This window comes from Pleurodeles waltl, chromosome 8 (genome assembly GCF_031143425.1).
Source record: "Pleurodeles waltl isolate 20211129_DDA chromosome 8, aPleWal1.hap1.20221129, whole genome shotgun sequence".
NCBI lineage: Eukaryota > Metazoa > Chordata > Amphibia > Caudata > Salamandridae > Pleurodeles > Pleurodeles waltl.
In genome coordinates this window covers 70,903,591-70,917,623 of record NC_090447.1, presented here as the reverse complement: position 1 = coordinate 70,917,623, position 14,033 = coordinate 70,903,591, and positions in this window count along the sequence as shown.

Sequence of the window (14,033 nt, the reverse complement as noted above, 5' to 3'; positions counted from 1 at the left end):
TAGGTGAGAGAAGTAGCCCCCCCCCCAAGTTATGGCTCTAAGTTAAACCTAACAGCTTCCTTCCCAAATAGATGGAACAGAGCAGATCTCTCGGATGCACACATGACTCTAGCCTGAAACTCAAGAACACATTACCAAAGCAGCCTGGTTCCAACTCTGTCTTTCTTGAAAAGAGTGAACCCCTTTCTCGCATAAGAATTCAGAAAGAGTTCAAGCCTTAGTCCTCTCCCACCTAGATATAGGCAACACCCTCCTCAACAGCAACCCAGAAACCACCCTCAATCCCCAGAAAGCATCATTCACGCAGCACCAACATGTCTCAACAAGGGGCTAAAGGAATCCAGCCACAACACCTCCAGGGTACGCGGGCACCCCTGGCAAGCAATCCTGGCTCGTCTTCCAGCTGCATCACCCACAGGGCTCCCTACCGCAGGATCCCTGCCTGCCCATCCAACAAACTGACAATATCTGGAGGTCAACACCAGACAAGGAGCTCTGACATTGCCAGACTAGAGACTAATCGCTGCAGGAAGACAAGTCTCCTCAGCCTACACCTCTAGAAAATCTCCTTCAACATCAGAAGAGCATCACCCTCCTACAATTCAGGAAACAATTGAAAAGTCATCTCTTCAAGGAACATTACCCCAGGAAGGCTGACGTCTCAGTGCTCTCCCCAGAGTGACCTCTTCCCGGTGTCCCCTCCACCCATGTGCATCCCGTGCTCCAGGCGCTGCTGGGACATACCAAGCCGCCTCTTTCCTCTGTTCGTCGCTATGCTGCTACAGCACTACTGCTAGCTGAGCGACGGACTGCACTGCACTGGGGCAGTAGCGTCCGCCCTACAGCGGCGACCTGGATTAGAGATCTCACTCACTGCGACATCGCCAGGGAACTCTACCCCTCTTTGCAACCTCCTACCTGGAGGCTCTATTGTTGACGGTATAAGCCTCCTCCTTGCAGTCTGTTTTGTCTCCGCTCTAGCGCTGAGAGGCCTTTGGGTAGCCATGTGCTTTATAAATCCTTATAACTAAACTACCTTCCGCCCAGAAGACATTTGGCTTCCTCTCGTGACCTATCTCCAGACTCAGACACCGGCCTCCTCTGTGGCTGGCAATGAACATACTTCCATTTCAGACCTAAACCTTCTGACACCCTCTGATGTTCCTTAATGTCCCGTGCGCGGCTGGGGGTGCTGTGTGGCGCCTTGATTCTCCATGGTACTGATGCAGGATTGTACTGTTGCAACTGATAGTCTTGTCGTGGTACTGCTCCGGTTATTTGCTAATGTTGTGCTTTGTATGAGTTTTTTGTATTTATTGTGTTCTATTTTCTTTGTTTTTTCTTTTTCCTCTCTGTACTATATTGCAAAATTTGAAATAAAGGTAAAAACAATGTATCTCCCTGATGACTACACCTTGCAGAGCACTCTGTTGCAAGCAAGTTAGGTGTGCACTTTAGCAATACAGACAGAAGCCTTGTGTCTTGCTTTAAATGCGCAGTCCACTCCCTGGTGTGTTTTGTTGTTTTTGCAGTGCAGATGCACCACTAGGAATGGAGCCACCAAAAGTGACCTTGCATCACATGAAGATATTACGTAGGACTGTTTGTTGCTGGAGGTGTTCATCTACCGTTTTGCTTTTTAAGGTAAATATTAGGCATGAGGCATGTAAGTTTTGTTTTTTGATGGGAGGAAGTGTTTGTTTCCCAAGCCACTGAGTGTGACTGCACGTGTGGCTGAAACAGGTTAGTGGGTCAATGTGCAAGTGAGTCAACAGATGGGAGAGTTCATAAATGGATTGATGAGTGAGTGAGGCGCACAGATAGGTGAACTAGTATGAATGGGTGATTGCTTTTAGTGAACGGATGGATGAATGAGTGACAGGATATATTTGCCCCTCTATTTGAATTGCATTTTCATGTAGGCGATGCACTCTAGACTCTTTGCACAGGTGTGCAATAAAAAAAGTGTGACTGCTATATCTGGATGATCATTGGCACGTTGTTGCAGTGTACTTGCCAATTTTTGGCAACAAATAAGGGAAAGATGTAAATAAACATTCCCCAGAATTAAATTTCCCAGTTGGCTTGCATAAGTGCCTGGTAAAGTCAGATGCTGATTTACCGTTTTGGAAATGCCCTTTTAGAAAGTTGTCATTTTCCTGCCTTAGCCATTAACTGCTTGCAGCTTGCCTCTGGGTCGCATGGCTGGGTGTAGTTGGCATTTGATATTTGTGCATTCCTCCTAGACAGCCACAATAGAGAGCCTAGGTTTGAGCGGATAGGCCATCACTAGCAGGGTGAAAGGGTTGAGGTAGACATAGCCCACTTATACCGGAATAGGCTTTGCCCTTCCTTCACACACAGGGTTGCATAACCCTGGCACCTCGTCTGGAGCTAGGGCAGGGGAAGCAGGAAACCTGTACACGTCAAATGGAAACCTCTTGTAACTTTTCCCACATCAGAGGCGGCGCCTGGTGTAGATATTGAACCTCAAACAACAACTTTTCACTCCACCTCCGGCAGTGTGAAGACTATGTCGGGAAGAAGGACTGCTGTGCTACTGTAAGGACAGCCACTCTGCTGGTCTGCCTCTCTGAAGGACTGGGGCCTGCTGTGCTGACCTGCTGCCCTCCTGCCTGGTGAGAAGGACTGGACCTGCACCTTGTACCCAGGACCACCAGAGTGACTCCAAGGGCTAATCTCTTAACCTGCACCGGGGTGCCACCCCAGTAGGAAAGTCGGTGACATCATATGCGTGAGGGAGCTGCTGTGAAGTCAAGCGTGCTGATCAGACTGTTTCCCTGTGCGGTTGGAGTCGGCGACGCCGTATGCCAAAGGCGGCTGCCGTGCCGATCGGGCCGTTGTCAGCGTGAAGACTAAGTGGTGACCCTGGATGCCAGAGGGGGCCACCAGAAAGGACAAACATTGGTGCTTGTCTTCTCTCATGGGTTACAGATGTATACGCCCCTGCGCTAGGCTACCACCCACTGTTGTCAGTAACTCAGTTCACAGAAGTGTTACATAAATCAAATACACAAGTTAGTGGGGGGGGGCACAGCTTATTTATTACATATTAATAATTCATACGTTTACATAGATTTACTTGTTTACAGTAAAAAAAAATCCCAAATGTGGTCTTCCTTCAAAACATTCCTTTGTATTCTAATAACCAACTCATTTCACCCACAGAAATACTTCACAGTGTTAGCAGTGAGAAAATACTTTCTCTTAAGAAGAGAAATTCAAGTCGCACAAGTGCATTCTTGATAAGCAGATACAGCCACCACCCACAGTAACTGATTGACATTCCGGTACAGCCAATTAAAACTCATACAAAAAGGCGAGATACTTTTTCTTGAGAAAAGAAAATTAAAGCCCATTCTCGATAAACAGTTGTGGCAGCAGCCATGAGTAAATGCTTGATACACAGATACAGCCAACACGTTTCGATGCACAGCGACAGCTTCTTCAGGGCTCTAAGGATAAACATACGCAACACAATCATCATCACACATTACCTGTGAGTTAAAAGCTCTTCTATAAATACTTAAAAACAAAGGAAGTTAATCCAAATAAAATTAATTACATTAGTGACATGCTTTGGGTGCTACAAGTCTGGAACGAATAAGAGAGCTATACATAGAGTGAAACAAAGTCCAGCTCGTTAGGAGAGAGAGTTTCCAGGATGTGTTTGGCGTAACATGTGTAAGATTTTATTTATACCTAAAAATCTCAGACCTCATCCGGTTCCTAGTTTTTCTAAATATTCCCAGTTTCACTCCATATTAGAATATTTATGTGATCCACACTAGGGGGGTTTAAAAATAAACTAGCAACAAGCACTGAAGCTGTCTCTCTTACCTCAAATGAAAGGGGAAGAAGAAGAAACCTGGCTTCTGACCCAAACAACACTCTTCAGCACAAGTCTCAGACTCAACAAGGGTTAAGATGTAATGTCACAAGTCAGTGAGGCGTTGCTATTATGGTCCCTTCATACTGCATTATTCTACAGAATAAAAAATCAAGAGCCCTTTTAGCTATGCTTTCAATATTTATGCAGCAAGTGAGTACATTTACCTCACACAGCTATGATCTTACATATATCACCTCCAAAAAATAAAATATTTTTCTCCATACTTAGCCCTAAAACTGACCTCAACCCTATATTTTCCTTTTTTATTTTAATATCAACAAATAAATACCAACCAGTTAATGTAATAAGTACATATCATATAATTGTATTTAATTTTAATAATGTTAATAAAAAGAAATACACTTTGTAATATTTGATAATATATATTTTGGGGGAACATCCAGCCCTCCACCCACCAAACCAGGACCCATTGTTTTTAATATATCATTTTAATTGAATTAACTTAGTCACCCCTTAAAATAATAATTGATAAATAAAAATACCACCTAATAAATATTGTGGGAAATAACCCAAAATCCCACTTTTTTTTAAATATAAAATGTTTTTAAATTAAATGAGCTACACTTTTTTAAATCCTTTAACTAGTTTTTTCTCAAATTAACTTACCTAAGTATTACTATTATATAATATGATACACTTCTGCGCCTTCTACGTACCCAACAGACAACTCCGTTCGTCCCAGTTCACCCTCGCAGCTGTTCCCAAGATCCGGAAAAGCACAGCAGGAGGAAGATCTGTCTCCAACCTGGCAGCGCGGACATGGAACACACTACCACTCAAGCTACCACTCAAGCTACCTCTCAAGCTACCACTCAAGCTACCTCTCAAGCTACCTCTCAAACTACCTCTCAAGCTACCTCTCATGCTCAGGCAAAACGCATCACTGAAGCTCAAGACCTGGCTCTTCGACTGAGCAGCACGCCCACAAACAGCGCCTTGATACCCTACGGGTGATTAGCCGCGCTTTAGAAATGATTGATTGATTGATTGATGCACTGGCAGGCGCTGTAGCGGGGACTGCGAGTGGCCATGATGTAGGCTTACCTCTGACATACTCTCCTCGGCCTCTGTTCTCATCTCTGTTTTTCCAACACTACCTCTCGGCTGCTTTCTCTTTTGTTTCTGCCATTTTCACGGTTCTTTTCTCTAATTTCCTCCACTCTATTTTCCTTTCTCCATCTGCTCCTCTCCTCCTCTGCCTTTCATGTGTCCTCCCTAACTTCCTTCATACCTCTTCTTTTCATCCGATGTTCTTTTTTTTGCTTCCCCCTCTCTCTTTCCGGCTCTCATTCCATCTTCCTTCCTTCTCTTATGTATCACTCTGTCTCCCTCCTTCTCCCTCCATCTCACTGCATCTTTCTCTCTCTGTCTCGATGTCTTCCCTTCTTTTTGCTGGTCTCACCTGACCCATCTAGACACTATAAGAATTCAGCCCTTAAACCCCATAGCAGTAAATTTGCTCTGGGTCTTTCTTGCTGCAGAAAAAGTCAGACTCCCAGCAAAGCAGAGTAAATCATGGCTGTGGGAAGGGACCAGGGGGCTGTTCAATAAAACATGTGCGCGTTTCATGCTGCAATGCAGCCACCGGGCTAACAAAGAGCCCGCACTCAGGTCGAGGGCACAGGCTTCAAAACACCCAGGCGAATGTGCTCGTCAGGCTTGACTGCAGCGGTGCTCAGGGGGGGTCAGGCCTGAGCCACAAAACATGACGTCATTTTATGGATTTTTCTTACAACTTAGAATTAATTTCTTCCTATGCTTATATATATTTAAGCAATACTTATCTCATGTATTTTATAGTCACTAATCTTGTTCTTTTTTCATATTAGTATTTATATTACTTATTATATTGCTGATTTAAAAAAAACTCAAACTTACAAAAAAAAACATGAAATAACGCACTGGGTCGGCCTGTTGTCCTACAGGAATAGCTAAACACACATGGCTACTTTTTTTAATGAAGTGGTTCACACACGTTTGTACTAGTACTTCCCGATGCATTCTGGTATATGGAGTCCATAATAGTAACTGTACTCACCTTTATAAGGTGTTCACCATCACATCGCGGCGCAGCTAGTGCTGGGCACCTCCTGACACGTGTTTCGCTGTATGTGTGCATGTGTGCATGAGAGCAGTTATCCGGGGGGGAGCACAGTGTGCTGTGGTAAAGTACCACCACAAGCTCAGGAGTGTCCCCGAGGGTCAGACACCCAAGAGCTCCCACCCCCTGGGCTCAGACTTTCAACAGTGGAGTGGTTCGCACATCTCAACAATCCCTTGAAAGAGCTGTCTGCTGTATGCAGCCCGTCGTACTCCCTTGTTACTCACATTTATAAAGTGTTTGCTGTTAAATACATACAAGATTCAGGAGTGCACAGCACTCATTCTGGGGTGCACAGCATGATGTGCTTACATTACTTTGGTGAAGTAACACATGTTTATCTCCAGGTAGTTAGGCTGCTACCCTCCTCCCCATGACCGCCCCCCTTCTGACCATGGCTTGATCCACCTGTGGTCAGTACTGCTCCTGCCCTCAAGCCAACCACCCCCTTCATCCCCACCTTCGCAAAAAGAAGCAAGCATAGGCAAACCCAGCAGGTCTCCCCATACAAGAACTATTGGCTTTAGCAATGTATTTTGTCATGTTGTACACCAGTGTGGCTGCTGTCCGGCATGGCTGAAAGGTAGCGTTGTGAAGTGTCAGAGTGCAGTGATGGAGTAGAGTGGAGTAGGGGGAGTAGAGTGTCGTAGAGTGGAGTAGGGGAGTAGAGTGGAGTAGGGGGAGTAGAGTGGAGTAGGGGGAGGAGAGTGTTGTAGAGTGGAGTGAGGGAGTAGAGTGTCGTAGAGTGGAGTGAGGGAGTAGAGTGTCGTAGAGATGAGTGATGGAGTAGAGTGGAGTGAGGGAGTAGAGTCTCGTAGAGTGGAGTGAGGTAGTAGAGGGGAGTAGAGTTCAGTGGTTCAGTTGCAGAGAGTGTCGTGGACTGCAGTGCCATAAAGTGGGGTGGAAAAGGGTGGAGTGGATTCAGGTAGTGGGTTGGATTGCAGTAGAGTGGGGTAGATTGGACTGAGGCACCTGAGGAGTGGGGTGGATTGAAATGGAGAGTGGACTAGAGTGGGATGGATTGGATTGGAGTAGGGTGGATTAGAGTGGTTTGTATTGGAGTAAGGTTGGGTGGAGTGGATGATTGGAGGGGGTGGACTAGAATGGGGTTGATTGGAGTGTGGTTGGGTGAATTAGATTGAGTGGGGTGGATGGGGTGGGGTGGACTAGAGTGGGTGTGAATGGAGTGTAGTGGATTGGATTTGAGCAGGGCGGACTGGAGTTGAGTGGATTGCAGTGGGGTGGATTGGATTAGAGCAAGGTGGGTGGGGTGAATTGTGATGGGGTGGACTGGAGTGTGGTGGATTGGATTGGGGTGAATTGGATTGGGGTGGAGTGAACTTGATTTGAGTGGGGTGGATTGTGGAAGACCGGAGTGGGGTAGATTGGGGTGAATTGGATTGATGTGGGGTGGATTGGACTTGTTTGGGATTGATTGGATTACAGTGGGGTGGACTTTTTGGAGTGGGGTGGATTTTTGGTGTGGGATGGAGTGCAGTGGGGTGAAGTGGACAGGCGCGGGGCAGATTGGAGTAGGGAGGATTGAACTAGAATGAGGTGGATTAAGGTGAATTAGATTGGGATGGGATGGATTGGGGTGTGGTAGATTGGGTTACGGTAGATTGGAATGGAGTGGGGTGGGGTGGATTGGTGTGGGGTGGATTGGAGTGGGGTTAATTGGACTGGAGTGGGGTAGATTGCATTGAAGAGGGCTGGACTGTAGTAGAGTGGGGTGAATTGGATTGGGGTGGGGTGGATTGGATTGGTGTGAATTGGTTTGCATTGGAGTGGGGTTGAGTGGAGTGGATTGGAGTGTGGTGAAGTGGGATGGAGTGGGGTGGATTGGATTGTGGTGAGGTTAATTGGATTGGAGTGGACAGATTAGAGTGTGGGCAGATTGTTTTGGATTGGAATGGGGCAGGATGCAGGGGGCATATCGTTTTGGATTGGAGTGGGGCAGATTGCAGTGGGGCAAATTGTTTTGGACTGGAGTGAGGCAGACTGAAGTGAGGCAGATTGTTTTAGAACAGAGTGGGACAGATTGAAATGGGGCAGACTGCTTTATATTGGAGTGGGCAGATTGTTTTGGATTGACGTGGGGCAGATTGGAGTGGGGCAGAATGTTTTAGATTGTAGTGGGCTGATTGTTTTGGGTTGTAGTGGGGCAGATTGTTTGGGATTGGAGTTGGGCAGGTTGTTTTGGATTGAGTGGGGAAGACTGTTTTGGATTGTAGTGGGGCAGATTGTTTTGGATTGAGTGGACAGATTAGAGTGCGGGCAGATTGTTTTGGATTGGAAAGGGGCAGGATGCAGGGGGGCATAACGTTTTGGATTGGAGTGGGGAAGATTGCAGTGGGGCAAATTGTTTTGGACTGGAGTGAGGCAGATCGTTTTGGATTGGAGTGGGGAGACTGAAGTGAGGCAGATTGTTTTAGAATGGAGTGGGGCAGATTGAAATGGAGCAGACTGCTTCATATTGGAGTGGGCAGATTGTTTTGATTGATGTGGGGCAGATTGAAGTGAACTAGAATGTTTTAGATTGTAGTGGGCAGATTGTTTTGGGTTGGAGTGGGGCAGGTTGTTTTGTGTGGGGATGACTGTTTTGTATTGGAGTGTGTAGATTGGTTTGAATTGGAGTGAGGTAGAATGTTTTGGATTAGGGTGGGGCAGATTGGACTTGAGTGAGGCAGATTGGAAAGGGGAGGATTGTTTTGGAGTGGAGTGGGCGAGATTGTTTCGGACTGGAGTGGGGCAGATTGCTTTGGTTTGGAGGCAGATTGTTTTGGACTACAGTGTGGCCGATTGGAGTGGGGCAAATTGTTTTAGATTGGAGTGGGGTAAATTGTTTTAGATTGGAGTGGGGTAAATTGTTTTAGATTGGAGTGGGGCAAATTGGAGTGGGGCAGATTGTTTTGGATTGAGTGGGGCAAATTGTTTTGGATTGGAGTGGGGTAGATTAGAGTGGGGCAGATGGATCAGATTGGAGTGGGTAGGTTGGAGGATTGGAGTGTGGTGGATTGAAGTGGATTGGGGTGTGTGGTTTGGTTTGGAGGGGGTAGATTGGATTGGTCTGGGTTCAATTTGATTAAGTGGGATGGATTGGTGTGGGGCGAGTGTAGGAGGCTGGACTGGCTTGTAGTGAGTACCAAGGGGTACTTACACTTTGCACCAGGCATCCCTTATTAGTGTATAGGGGTGTCTAGCAGCTTAGGCTGATAGAAAAGGTAGCTTAGCAGAACAGCTTAGGCTGAACTAGGAGACGAGTGAAGCTCCTACAGTACCACTAGTGTCATATGCACAATATCGTAAGAATACACAATACACAGATATACTAAAAATAAAGGTACTTTATTTTTATGACAATATGCCAAAGTATCTCAGTGAGTACCCTCAGTATGAGGATAGCAAATATACACAAGATATATGTACACAATACCAAAATATGCAGTAATAGCAATAGAAAACAGTGCAAACAATGTATAGTCACAATAGAATGCAATGGGGGCACATAGGGATAGGGGCAACAAAAACCATATACTCTAGAAGTGGAATGCGAACCACGAATGGACCCCAAACCTATGTGACCTTGTAGAGGGTCATTGGGACTGTAAGAAAACAGTGAGGGTTAGAAAAATAGCCCACCCCAAGACCCTGACAAGTGGGTGCCAAGTGCACCTAAGTTCCCCAAAGAGCACAGAAGTCATGATAGGGGAATTCTGCAGGAAAGACCAACACCAGCAATGCAACAACGATGGATTTCCAGATGAGAGTACCTGTGGAACAAGGGGACCAAGTCCAAAAGTCACGATCAAGTCGGGAGTGGGCAGATGCCCAGGAAATGCCAGCTGTGGATGCAAAGAGGCTGCCACCGGATGGTAGAAGCTGAGGATTCTGCACGAACGACAAGGGCTAGAAACTTCCCCTTTAGAGGATGGATGTCCCACGTCGTGAAGAGTCGTGAAGAAGTGTTTTCCCGCAGAAAGACCGCAAACAAGCCTTGCTAACTGCAAGGGTCGCTGTTAGGGTTTTTGGATGCTGCTGTGGCCCAGGAGGGACCAGGATGTCGCCAATTGCGTCAGGGGACAGAGGGGGCACCCAGCAAGACAAGGAGCCCTCTCAGAAGCAGGCAGCACCCGCAGAAGTGCCGGAACAGGCACTACGAAGTGGAGTGAATCGGTGCTCACCCGAAGTTACACAAGAGAGTCCCACGCCGCCGGAGGACAACTCAGGAGGTCGTGCAATGCAGGTTAGAGTGCCGGGGACCCAGGCTTGGCTGTGCACGAAGGAACTCCTCGGTGAGTGCACAGGAGCCGGAGTAGCTGCAAAACATGCGGTTCCCAGCAATGCAGTCTAGCGTGGGGAGGCAAGGACTTACCTCCACCAAACTTGGACTGAAGAGTCACTGGACTGTGGGAGTCACTTGGACAGAGTTGCTGAGTTCAAGCGACCTCGCTCGTCGTGCTGAGAGGAGACCCAGAGGACCGGTGATGCAGTTCTTTGGTGCCTGCGGTTGCAGGGGGAAGATTCCGTCGACCCACAGGATATTTCTTCTGAGCTTCTAGTGCAGAGAGGAGGCAGACTACCCCCACAGCATGCACCACCAGGAAAACAGTCAAGAAGGCGGCAGGATCAGCGTTACAGTGTCGCAGTAGTCGTCTTTGCTACTTTGTTGCAGTTTTGCAGGCTTCCAGCACGGTCAGCAGTCGATTCCTTGGCAGAAGGTGAAGAGAGAGATGCATAGGAACTCTGATGAGCTCTTGCATTCGTTATCTAAAGAATTCCCCAAAGCAGAGGCCCTAAATAGCCAGAAAAGAGGGTTTGGCTACTTAGGAGAGAGGATAGGCTAGCAACACCTGAAGGAGCCTATCAGAAGGAGTCTCTGACGTCACCTGCTGGCCCTGGCCACTCAGAGCAGTCCAGTGTGCCAGCAGCACCTCTGTTTCCAAGATGGCAGAGGTCTGGAGCACACTGGAGGAGCTCTGGGCACCTCCCAGGGGAGGTGCAGGTCAGGGGAGTGGTCACTCCCCTTTCCTTTGTCCAGTTTTGCGCCAGAGCAGGGCTGGGGGATCCCTGAACCGGTGTAGACTGGCTTATGCAGAGATGGGCACCATCTGTGCCCATCAAAGCATTTCCAGAGGCTGGGGGAGGCTACTCCTCCCCAGCCCTGACACCTTATTCCAAAGGGAGAGGGTGTAACACCCTCTCTCTGAGGAAGTCCTTTGTTCTGCCTTCCTGGGCCAAGCCTGGCTGGACCCCAGGAGGGCAGAAAGCTGTCTGAGGGGTTGGCAGCAGCAGCAGCTGCAGTGAAACCCCGGGAAAGGCAGTTTGGCAGTACACGGGTCTGTGCTAGAGACCCGGGGAATCATGGGATTGTCTCCCCAATACCAGGATGGCATTGGTGGGGCAATTCCATGATCTTAGACATGTTACATGGCCATATTCGGAGTTACCATTGTGAAGCTACACATAGGTAGTGACCTATATGTAGTGGACGCGTGTAATGGTGTCCCCGCACTCACAAAGTCTGGGGAATTGGCCCTGAACAATGTGGGGGCACCTTGGCTAGTGCCAGGGTGCCCACACACTAAGTAACTTAGCACCCAACCTTTACCAGGTAAAGGTTAGACATATAGGTGACTTATAAGTTACTTAAGTGCAGTGTAAAATGGCTGTAAAATAACGTGGACGTTATTTCACTCAGGCTGCAGTGGCAGGCATGTGTAAGAATTGTCAGAGCTCCCTATGGGTGGCAAAATAAATGCTGCAGCCCATAGGGATCTCCTGGAACCCCAATACCCTGGGTACCTTAGTACCATATACTAGGGAATTATAAGGGTGTTCCAGTATGCCAATGTAAATTGGTAAAATGGTCACTAGCCTGTTAGTGACAATTTGTACAGAGAGAGCATAACCACTGAGGTTCTGGTTAGCAGAGCCTCAGTGAGACTGTTAGGCATCACACAGGGAACACATACATATAGGCCACAAACTTATGAGCACTGGGGTCCTGGCTAGCAGGGTCCCAGTGACACATAACAAACATACTGAAAACATAGGGTTTTCACTATGAGCACTGGGCCCTGGCTAGCAGGATCCCAGTGAGACAGTGAAAACACCCTGACATACACTCACAAACAGGCCAAAAGTGGGGGTAACAAGGCTAGAAAGAGGCTACTTTCTCACACAACCCCCCACCAAAGAAAGGACAATAAGGCTAACCTTGGCCATTTGAGACTTTATTGTCTAAGTGGTGATAAGTAGAGAGTAGCTCTGCAATAGACTGGTTACTCCCTTTATCATCCACTATATGGTTACTTCCCTGTGGGGATGCAAACAATCCTGTTTGAAGTTTTTTAGCTAAGCAGCAATGTGAAGATATATTTTTAGAGTTTCTATCAGTAAGTTTTAGTTTAGAGCAGTGGGAGTTGTCCACTGAACCTATTTGTAGTGATGGAAATGCCAGACAGGGATGCTGTCTCAGTAAAGCCATAGCTGGGCAAAAACGTTGTCTATATGGCTGGAAGAGAGAACTGGGATGCTGTTTCTCTTTAGTTGGAACAGGGCAGGGATGCTGTCCTATGAGCTCCACACTAGGGCAGGAATGCTGTCCTAAGTGTTGTGAGGCAGTGTAGGGTTTCTGCACTAAAGTTTCACTGGGAGGGTTGTAGGGATGCTCCATGTTAACTAAAATTGTGCTCTTTTCCTCACCAATGTTAGTTATCCCACAGAGAACACATACATATAGGCCACAAACTTATGAGCACTGGGGTCCTGGCTAGCAGGGTCCCAGTGACACATAACAAACATACTGAAAACATAGGGTTTTCACTATGAGCACTGGGCTATGGCTAGCAGGATCCCAGTGAGACAGTAAAAACACCCTGACATACACTCACAAACAGGCCAAAAGTGGGGGTAACAAGGCTAGAAAGAGGCTACTTTCTCACACATCACCACTTAGACAATAAAGTCTCAACTGGCCAAGGTTAACCTTATTGTCCTTCGTCTTTGCTACTTTGTTGCAGTTTTGCAGGCTTCCAGCACGGTCAGCAGTCGATTCCTTGGCAGAAGGTGAAGAGAGAGATGCAAAGGAACTATGATGAGCTCTTGCATTCGTTATCTAAAGACTTCCCCAAAGCAGAGGCCCTACATAGCCAGAAAAGAGGGTTTGGCTACTTAGGAGAGAGGATAGGCTAGCAACACCTGAAGGAGCCTATCAGAAGGAGTCTCTGACGTCACCTTCTGGCACTGGCCACTCAGAGCAGTCCAGTGTGCCAGCAGCACCTCTGTTTCCAAGATGGCAGAGGTCTGGAGCACACTGGAGGAGCTCTGGGCACCTCTCAGGGGAGGTGCAGGTCAGGGGAGTGGTCACTCCCCTTTCCTTTGTCCAGTTTCGCGCCAGAGCAGGGCTGGGGGATCCCTGAACCGGTGTAGACTGCCTTATGCAGAGATGGGCACCATCTGTGCCCATCAAAGCATTTCCAGAGGCTGGGGGAGGCTACTCCTCCCCAGCCCTGACACCTTATTCCAAAGGGAGAGGGTGTAACACCCTCTCTCTGAGGAAGTCCTTTGTTCTGCCTTCCTGGGCCAAGCCTGACTGGACCCCAGGAGGGCATAAACCTGTCTGAGGGGTTGGCAGCAGCCGCAGCTGCAGTGAAACCCCGGGAAAGGCAGTTTGGCAGTACCCGGGTCTGTGCTAGAGACCCGGGGAATCATGGGATTGTCTCCCCAATACCAGGATGGCATTGGTGGGGCAATTCCATGATCTTAGACATGTTACATGCCCATATTCGGAGCTACCATTGTGAAGCTACACATAGGTAGTGACCAATATGTAGTGCACGCGTGTAATGGTGTCCCCGCACTCACAAAGTCCGGGGAATTGGCCCTGAACAATGTGGGGGCACCTTGGCTAGTGCTAGGGTGCCCACACACTAAGTAACTTAGCACCCAACCTTTACCAGGTAAAGGTTAGACATATAGGTGACTTATAAGTTA